This window comes from Macaca thibetana, chromosome 16, assembly GCF_024542745.1.
Source record: "Macaca thibetana thibetana isolate TM-01 chromosome 16, ASM2454274v1, whole genome shotgun sequence".
Lineage (NCBI taxonomy): Eukaryota > Metazoa > Chordata > Mammalia > Primates > Cercopithecidae > Macaca > Macaca thibetana.
Genome location: NC_065593.1, coordinates 48,463,056 through 48,472,253, shown reverse-complemented (window position 1 = coordinate 48,472,253; position 9,198 = coordinate 48,463,056). Strand labels below are relative to the sequence as shown.

Sequence of the window (9,198 nt, the reverse complement as noted above, 5' to 3'; positions counted from 1 at the left end):
TGCACAAGGTCACACAGCTAGTAAGTAGAGAAAATCCCCAAGCACAGGTTTTTGGATTCCCATCTGAGGTTGCTGTCTGTGTACCTCAGGGTGTTGCCAGAACCACGTGGCCACAGTTTAATATAGAAACAGATTATGAATCATGACAGACAGACTGCTCCAGGCCTGTAGAGATCCTCAAAGAGATGCCTAGGGATGACTTCAGATCCTCATTCTTGGCTCACAAAACTGTGAGCTTACCATCTATTTATCTACACAGTCCCAGGAGCTTGAGAATGTCCTAGTTGTTGCTGCCTCCTTCTCATCCCAATGCCCACACTAGCGACCCTCCCACATGAATAATTAGAAGCACTCCTCACAAGCCTTACAGAGCACCAGGCGATGCCTCCATCTGATTTATCTTTTTGGATGGAGGACAATGGATTACTTCCTTCGCCAAGATGGGGCCGGAGGTGCAGCGAGGAAGGAAGGGGTGTAAAATCTTTACGTGAACTGTGAAATCCAAAGAGAAATTTTGTGGGGGATGATTTTTCTGATGTTCATAAAACATTTTTACATTTGGTCCCTAGAGATAGCTAAATTATGCCTACAGTTTTCCACAAAGCTAAAAGCACTGAAAAAAAAATCACCTGAATATGGGCCAATAAAATTTCATCATATATTCCCAGAGTCTTGAGTTAGAACCTTCCCTTCCAGCTTGCCTTTCCCGTCTTCGGTCTTTCCCCCTCAAAGTTTGTGTGGTTTTGTTTCTTTGTGTTTGGAGACAGGGTCTTGTTCTGTTGCCCAGACTGGAGTGCAGTGGCATGATCTCAGCTCACTGTAACTTCCACCTCCTGACTTCAAGCGATTCTCCTACCTCACCATCCCGAGTAGCTGGGATTATAGACATGTACCACCACGCCCGGCTAATTTTGTATTTTTAGTAGAGATGGGGTTTCTTCATATTGGTCAGGCTGGTCTCAAACTCCCAACCTCAGGTGATCCGCCCTCCTTGGCCTCTCAAAGTGTTGGGATTACAGGCGTGAGCCACTGCACCTGGTCAATTTTTGTATTTGTAGTAAAGATGGGGTTTCTCCATGTTGGCCAGGCTGGTCTTGAACTCCTGGCCTCAAGTGATACACCCACCTCAGCCTCCCAAAGTGCTGGTATTACAAGCATGAACCATTGTATCCGGCCTTAGATCCCATTTTTAATTAACAGATGAAGATGCTGCTCTCTTAAGGAACATTAAGTAATTCCAAGAGCACCTCCTTAAGGCCAAAAGGGCAGCCTCCTGCAGGGCTTACCTTCCCCTTCTCAGAGCCTCCCTTTTCTCTCTCGTTTTTCTTTTTTTTTTAGAGACAGGGTCTCAGTCTGTTTTCCAGGATTCAGTTCAGTGATGCAATCATGGCTCACTGCAGCCTTGAACTCCTGGGCTCAAGTGATCCTCCCACCTCAGCCTTCCAAGTAGCTGGGACTACAGGTGGGAACCACCATGCCTGGCTAATTATTTTATTTTTTGTAGAGATGGGGTCTTGTTTTTCTTCCCAGGCTGATCTTGAACTCCTGGGCTCAAGCAATCCTCCCATCTCAGCCTCCCAAGTGTTGGGATTATAGGTGTGATCCACCACGCTCGCTCGGCTGCAGCCTCCCCTCTCTGCAGCTGCTGACACCCATCTCTGTTCCCTGCGGCTCTTCTCCCCCAGGCCCATTACAGACTGAGCAGAATTCTCCCAGCTGTGCTCACTCTTCCCTCTGCCTCTGTAGACAAGCACTTAGCCCTCTTTCACCGTGGAGGAGGAGCCACGACTAACAAAATTAGGCAGAAGTAAACATTACTTACAATCAAAGGTCCTGGTCTACTGACTTTTGGCCTCTGGTATGGTACCGCTGGTGGTGCTGCTGGCAGCTCACATTTACTGGGTGCTTCCTATGTTCCAGGCACATTTTAGGAGATGTACTTGTATTGTCATCTATGGGGTGGGTGCTATTGCTACCTCTACCCTACACAGGAGGCCACTGAGGCACAGCACAATAGGGAACTGTATTTTTTGTATTTTACTAGAGATAGAGTTTTGCCATATTGCCAAGGCTGGTCTCGAATTCCTGTCCTCAAGTGATCCGTCCAACTCAGTCTCCCAAAGTGCTGGAATTACAGGCATGAGCCACCGTGCCCAGTCTGATCTTTAATTTTTTTCTGTAGAGATGGGGTCTCACTATGTTGCCCAAGCTGAGATTTCTTAAAAAGGGACAGCACAAAATAACATGGGGTTTAGCATCAGTAGGTTTGAGTTCAACCTCAAGCTTCCCTAACTTTTGTCAGGAACCTTAAGCAAGTCACTTAACCATCCTGAGTTTGAGTTTCTTAATCTAAAAAAACCAGAGAACTGAAAGATTAGTGTGGCAATGCATCTGAACATATTCTATAAACCAGAATGCTGGACAAATGCTAATCTATTATTGAATTCAGCACTTCATTTCAGCGGAGCTGGGAATTCCATATTTGGAGCCACCTTGACTGGAAATGTCTGAAAAAGCTGCTTCCGGTTGCATGCCTTTTGGGCTCCGTGGGCAGCCATTGCTGAATAAAACTTAACGACGACATAGAAACCAGGATGGGCCGCTGCAGCATTTGGAAAGACCAGGACTGAATACAGAAGGTCAAACTGGGAAAATGCTGTGAACAGAGAAAGCCGTGGGGGTGGTCCCACGCCAAGTAAGCATATGAAATCTCAAGCCCAGAAAACAAAACTGCCCATGCCTTCATATTCCCCAAACCCTTCTTCGAGAAGGATGCAATTCAAAACACTTCCCCCTTAACCAACAAGTTTTCTTCTTAAGATCCTAAACTTTAAGAAGCCCTGGAAGTTAAAACGTGATGACTGTGGAGAGGTACCTCTCCGGGACTCTAAAAATCTGTTGGGGGTAGCTGTCTGCTGGTCCCCTCTAGAATTAGGAGTCCTTCAGCGGGCCGGGCGCGGTGGCTCACGCCTGTAATCCCAGCACTTTGGGAAGCCGAGGAGGGCGGATCACCTGAGGCCAGGAGTTCGAGACCAGCCTGGCCAACAAGGTGAAACCCCACCTCTACTAAAATACAAAATTAGCCGGGCGTGGTGGCGGGCGCCTGTAATCCCAGCTACTCCGGAGGCCGAGGCAGAATTGCTTGAACCCCGGAGGCGGATGCTGCGGTGGGCAGAGATCACGCCACTGCACCACAGCCTGGGCAACAGAACAACAGTGTGTCTCAAAAAACAAAACAAAACAAACCAGAGTCCTTCAGCAGAGGCTGAGGCAGGTGAAGTGCTGAAGCAGGACTCTGGAATTCCCAGTTAGCGAGTGGGCGGCTTTCTCCATCCCTCCCTCCACCATGGCCCCGGCTCACATGCAAAGCCTCGGCCGTGGGTCCAGAGCTCAGTTCCCACACTAGCAAGGTTTTGTCACTCTTGGTGGGAACCGCAAAAGGTACCAGATTCTCCCTTCACCCAGCTTGCGCGGCTAAGGCTCACGCAGCACTGCGCCTGCGCAAGACACGGCCGCGCCTTTTTTTTTTTTTTTTTTTAAAAACAAGAGGCGCATGCGAGGGGCGGAGCGGCGCCCGGATCGCTCCCTTGCCCCTCCTACCCGGGGCCGGCTTCTGAGCCTGTTCCCCTCCTCCAGCCACACCGCCACGACCCTGAGTTTAGTGCTTCCATTCAAGTGCATGTTTAGGGTAGAGTCCCAAAATGGGCTGACAGCATGAAAGGGTAGGGACACGTTTATAGCAGCCAGTTTCATCTTCACTCCTGATGGAGATTAGGGTACTAAGTATTATTAGCCCTACCTACTGAGCTTGTGGGAAATAACCATGAACGATGCAACCTTTTGACTTAAGAATTTTTTTTTTTTTTTGGAGTTTAACATATTCAAATAAAAGTATGACTCACTAAGCTATTAACAGTCTAGCATAGGCCGGGCGCGGTGGCTCAAGCCTGTAATCCCAGAACTTTGGGAGGCCGAGACGGGTAGATCACGAGGTCAGGAGATCGAGACCATCCTGGCTACCACGGTGAAACCCCGTCTCTACTAAAAAAATACAAAAAACTAGCCGGGCGAGGTGGCGGGCGCCTGTAGTCCCAGCTACTCGGGAGGCTGAGGCAGGAGAATGGCATGAACCCGGGAGGCGGAGCTTGCAGTGAGCTGAGATCCCGCCACTGTACTCCAGCCTGGGCGGCAGAGCGAGACTCCGTCTCAAAAAAAAAAAAAAAAAAAAAAAACAGTCTAGCATGAAATCCTTAAAAAGAATTTCCTGGTTGTCCTACATGATTCTAGTGAATTGTGTACGTGTATTTGTGGGGGTCAGATGATGTGGGAGATCCGAAGTGAGTGAGAAGTAGAGATCAATTTTGGAAAAAAGTAAAAATCAAAGAATAGGTCCAACTTGGGGCTGAGGGTGTCTGAGAGGGGTAGGTGTTGTAATCAGCTATGTGGTGGAGCAGTGTAATCACCTGGTGGGTTCATTGTACCCACTCCCCAGAAAAGCCGATTTACTGAGACAGCATTATTGAAATAGACAGAGTTTAATAAGTACAGAACCAGCGAAATAGAAGACTGGAGTTTTATTATTACTCAAATCAGCCTCCCTGAAAATTTGGAAGCTAGGGTTTTTAAGGATAGTTTGGCAGGCAGGGGGCTAGGGAGTGGGGAATGCTGATTGGTTGGGTCAAGGATGAAATCATAGGGTGTCAGAGCTTGTGTTCTTGTGCTGGGTGAATTCCTGGTTGGGGGCCACAAGACCAGATGAGCCAGTTTGCCGATCTGAGTGGTGCCAGCTCGTCCATCAGCATACAGGGTCTGAAAAATACCTAGAATGGCAATCTTCGGTTTTACAACAGTAATGTTCAAAGGAGTGAGTTAGCTCGCCTTAGGTAGATAGCAAGGGAAGGGTCCCCAGAGAGCCCCCGGCCCACAGGTCAGTGCCTCATCTCCACATAACATAAAAAAGCAGCCTAGGAAAACATTCTAGCTGCAGGCACCAATAAGGGAACAAGCACAGCAAGTTGTACCTGGAGACATGCCCATGGCTGTACAGATAGCAAAACCTCAGGCCCATTTGGATAAAAACTTCAACAAACCTCTATTTCACTCACATAAATGGAACAAGGCCTAGCATAGAAATGTCTTTGTCCTTTGTATAGTCAGCAAGCTCCCAGGACAAACTTTCTTCTCCTTTTGTGAGTGTGGGTACAGTGGGCTCCCGTGGGTTCCAGTGGACACTTTACTTTCCTTTTTGGGCTATAAGTTTGGCCTCTATGAAGTATCACTTCAGCCCTTGGTAGGTCTGGGGCCAAGCTTTCACTTCAGCTCCTGATAGGTCCTGGGTCAAGCTAAGCAGCATCTAGGAATCATCATTTCAGCTCCTGATTGGTCCTGAGGCAACTAAGCACATTCCTTCCCCTTCCCAGTCTGTAAAAACCCTGGACACCAGCCTCACAGGGGCACCCGTTCGGGGCCCCCTCTCTGTTGGCAGAGAGTTTTCTTCTTTTGCTTATTAAACTTTCACTCTAATCTCAACTTCTCAACTTTGTGGCTGCTCTTCTTAATTGTCTTGGAGGTAGGACAAAGAACTCCCGGGCATGTTATCTCAGACAAGGAGCAACTGTTAAATCTTGGTGCATTGCTGAGACTACAACAATGCTATCTTTTTTTTTTTTTTTTTTTTTTTTTTTTTGAGAGAGTCTCACTCTGTTGCCCAGGCTGGAATGCAGTGGTGCAATCTTGGCTCACTGCAACCTCTGCCTCCTGGGTTCAAGCGATTCTCCCCGCTCAGCCTCCTGAGTAGGGGGGGTAACAAGTGCCTGCCATCACACCCAGCTAATTTTTCTATTTTTAGTAGAGACAGGGTTTCACCATGTTGGCCAGGCTGGTCTTGAACTCCTGACCTTAAGTGATCCACCCACCTCCCAAAGTGCTGGGATTACAGGTAACAGGTGCCTGCCATCACACCCAGCTAATTTTTCTATTTTTAGTAGAGACAGGGTTTCACCATGTTGGCCAGGCTGGTCTTGAACTCCTGACCTTAAGTGATCCACCCACCTCCCAAAGTGCTGGGATTACAGGCATAAGCCACTGTGCCCAGCCTACAACAATGTTATCTATAGGAGCAACTGGTTAGAAATCTTGTGGCCTCTGGCTACATAATTCCTGAGCTATAGTATCTAATCTTGTGGCTAATTTGTTAGTCTTACAAAGACTATAAAGTCTTACAAAGGAGGTCTGATTCCCAAGCAAGGAGGTGATTTGTTTTAGGAAGGGACTGTCATCTTTGTTTCAAAGTTAAATAGTAAACTAAATTCCTCCCATAGTTAGCTTGGCCTGTGCCCAGGAATGAGCAAGGGCAGCTTGGAGGTTAGAAGCAAGATGGAGTCAGTTAGGTCAGAATTGTCATAATTTTTGTAAAGGCAGTTTCAGTAGCACAAGAGGGAAAGTGGGTCCTACTGCTCTTTACTTTAATCCTAGAATGTCAGAGCCTAGGGGTTGGGGGGAGGGATGGCATTGGGAGTTATACCTGATGTAAATGATGAGTTGATGGGTGCTGACGAGTTGATGGGTGCAGCACACCAACATGGCACATGTATACGTATGTAACAAACCTGCACGTTGTGCACATGTACCCTAGAACTTAAAGTATAATAAAATTAAAAAAAAAAAAAAAAAAAGAACGTCAGAGCCAGATGAGACCCAGCAGGACAAGTCTCTTGTGGTTTCTAAATAATTGTCTTCAGACCCATGCTGTGATAAAGTTTCCACCCCTACTCTACAAAATGAGGACAATGTGGAAAATATAATCAGTTTTTTAATAATTTCATAAAATAGATTCCACTCCATTCTTCTACAAGTATGACCTCCCTTTATGAAAAGATGCTGATAGATAGAGGATAGTTGCTTCAATGCTATTACTTGGACATCATAATTAAAAATTAAAAATCTCAGGTTTAATTTTTTTTACATTTTATGACCTGTGAAAAACAAAAGTCTGGGAACCACTGAATAGTCAAATCTCTCCTTTTATAGTAGAAGCAGTTAAGACTCAGAGGTAGAGAAATGAGTGGTCCAAGATAAAACCCCAGTTTGGTCAGACATTACTGATGGTGGCTCTATGCTGGACATTCCTTCAACTGTCGCTTTTCTGCCTTTGCCTTTTCTTTAAACATGTTCTACTCCACATCAGCACCCCCCAAGCAAACCAGATCCTGTTCAGTTTTTTAAATCATCTAGATCCTAGCCTATTCTCTCAAATTACCCCCAAATCATTGGCATCTGCCACTATTTCTCCAACCCATCACTACTTTCTCCACCCCAATACCAGACCCTCAGCCCCACCCATTGCCTACTTTTGAGCTTTCTGTTTTACTTCAAAAATTATTATTCAGAAGAATTTTTGGACGCCGATATTGTTTCAAAGCAATAATTATGGATTTTATTATACATTTAATAATCTCTTATAATGTTTGTGGATATCTCTGCTTCTCCACCTAGATTATGAACACCTCAAGAAAAATAGTTCTGTTTTATCTTCCTTCTCGTACCTAGTACACTCCTGTTTTATGTACTCAAATATACGTAGAATTAATAATGAATAAATTGACACATTCTTTGCAGAGTGAATGCTTTAATATTTCAAAACATATAGAGATTTGTTTATTGTGGTCCTCTTGGTTTGCAAATGACCGACAGGAACCAGGGGACTGGGTCCAGATGGGAGCAAGGAGGAAGCCAAGAAAACCATTTATTCCTGGGGCTCCAGTCAGTTTTACTTGTAAATGGAAAGGGAAGAAAATAACATGAAGTGGAAGCAATAGGAAGAAGAAATGAAGAATCCCTGAGTGAGAACAGGAGTCTTGGACTGACTCCATTGTGCACACGCACCCTGTTTCATCCTAGACAGCATCCTGTCAGCTAGTAGGAGAGTAGCCGGCATGAATAGTGCAACCTCCTTTCTACCCTGTGAAGAAAAAAGACATGGTTCTTGCCTCACACTCAGTAACTTCTCCACACACATGACATGGTTCTTGCTGAGTCTCCCATGCAGAGCAATGCCCAGAACCCCCTTCACTGCTAGCCCTCTGGCCTTTCCTCCACTGGCCTTCACGTAGAACAATAATCTCCAATCTCATCCAGCTCACTGCAAATGCTGTTAATTCATTCCTTTTTAAGGCTGTGTAGTATTCCATCATATTCCATCATATATATATATATATATATATACCAGTTTCTTTATCCACTCGTTGACTGATGGGCATTTGGGTTGGTTCCATGATTTTGCAATTGTGAATTGTGCTGCTATAAACATGTGTGTTCAAGTATCTTTTTCAAATAATGACTTCTTTTCCTCTGGGTAGATACCCAGTAGTGGGATTGCTGGATCAAACAGTAATTCTACTTTTAGTTATTTAAGGAATCTCCACACTGTTTTCCTTAGCGGCTGTGCTAGTTTACATTCCCATCAGCAGTGTAGAAATGTTCCCTGATCACTGCACCACGCCAACATCTGTTTTTCGATTTTTTAAAAAAATTATGGCCATTCTTACAAGAGCAAGGTGGTATCACACTGTGGCTTTGATTTGCATTTCGCTGATCATTAGTGATGTTGAGCATTTTTTCATATGTTTGTTGACCATTTGTCTATCTTCTTTTGAGAATTGTCTATTCATGTCCTTAGTTCACTTTTTGATGGGATTGGTTTTTTTTGTTTTTTTTTTTTTCTTACTGCTTTGAGTTCATTGTAGATTCTGGATATTAGTCCTTTGTCAGATGTGTAGATTGTGAAGACTGAAAATCTGGGGCTATTTCTGTCACTGAGGGAAGGTATGTCCTTCCCCTAAACTAGGTGTATGCTGCTGAGGAGGCAGAGGCCTGAGTTCTTCCATCTACCGCCTTCAGGTGTCAGGCGGCTTCCGCTCGGACAAGATGGCTACCCTGGTGGACTTGTTTCCTCTCTGGTCTCTTGTTCTGTCTCACTCCACAGTGGCCTGAGCTTGGGGCCATTCTTTTGCTTTTCTCATCCTCCTACCCCCAGAGCTGACAGATTTAGCAAATAAAATTTACAAGATCCCCTGGTAAATTAGAATTTCAGGCAAACAACTGACTACCCCACACTGACTCAGGAGGGTCCCTCAGAGATTGGTGTCACTGAGCCTTGGTAAGCAGGAACCTCCATCCTTGCCCATTAAGCCCCCTCTC

General features: G+C 45.5%; 2 protein-coding genes and 1 pseudogene across 6 annotated transcripts in view; 1 reads left to right on the top strand and 2 right to left on the bottom strand.

Moving 5' to 3' along the window:
• RPL23 (ribosomal protein L23) overlaps positions 1 to 9,198 on the top strand; it is a 355,976-nt gene that overhangs the window by 111,929 nt on the left and 234,849 nt on the right. The window lies entirely within an intron of this gene.
• LOC126938301 (uncharacterized) overlaps positions 1 to 9,198 on the bottom strand; it is a 147,416-nt pseudogene that overhangs the window by 110,017 nt on the left and 28,201 nt on the right. The window lies entirely within an intron of this gene.
• Positions 4,560 to 9,198, bottom strand: part of LOC126938550 (leucine-rich repeat-containing protein 37A-like) — a 54,649-nt gene continuing 50,010 nt past the window's right edge. The window contains exon 3 of the mRNA XM_050762877.1: positions 4,560 to 4,820. The gene's annotated coding sequence lies outside the window, so the exon portion shown is untranslated. The remainder of the gene's footprint in view (positions 4,821 to 9,198) is intronic.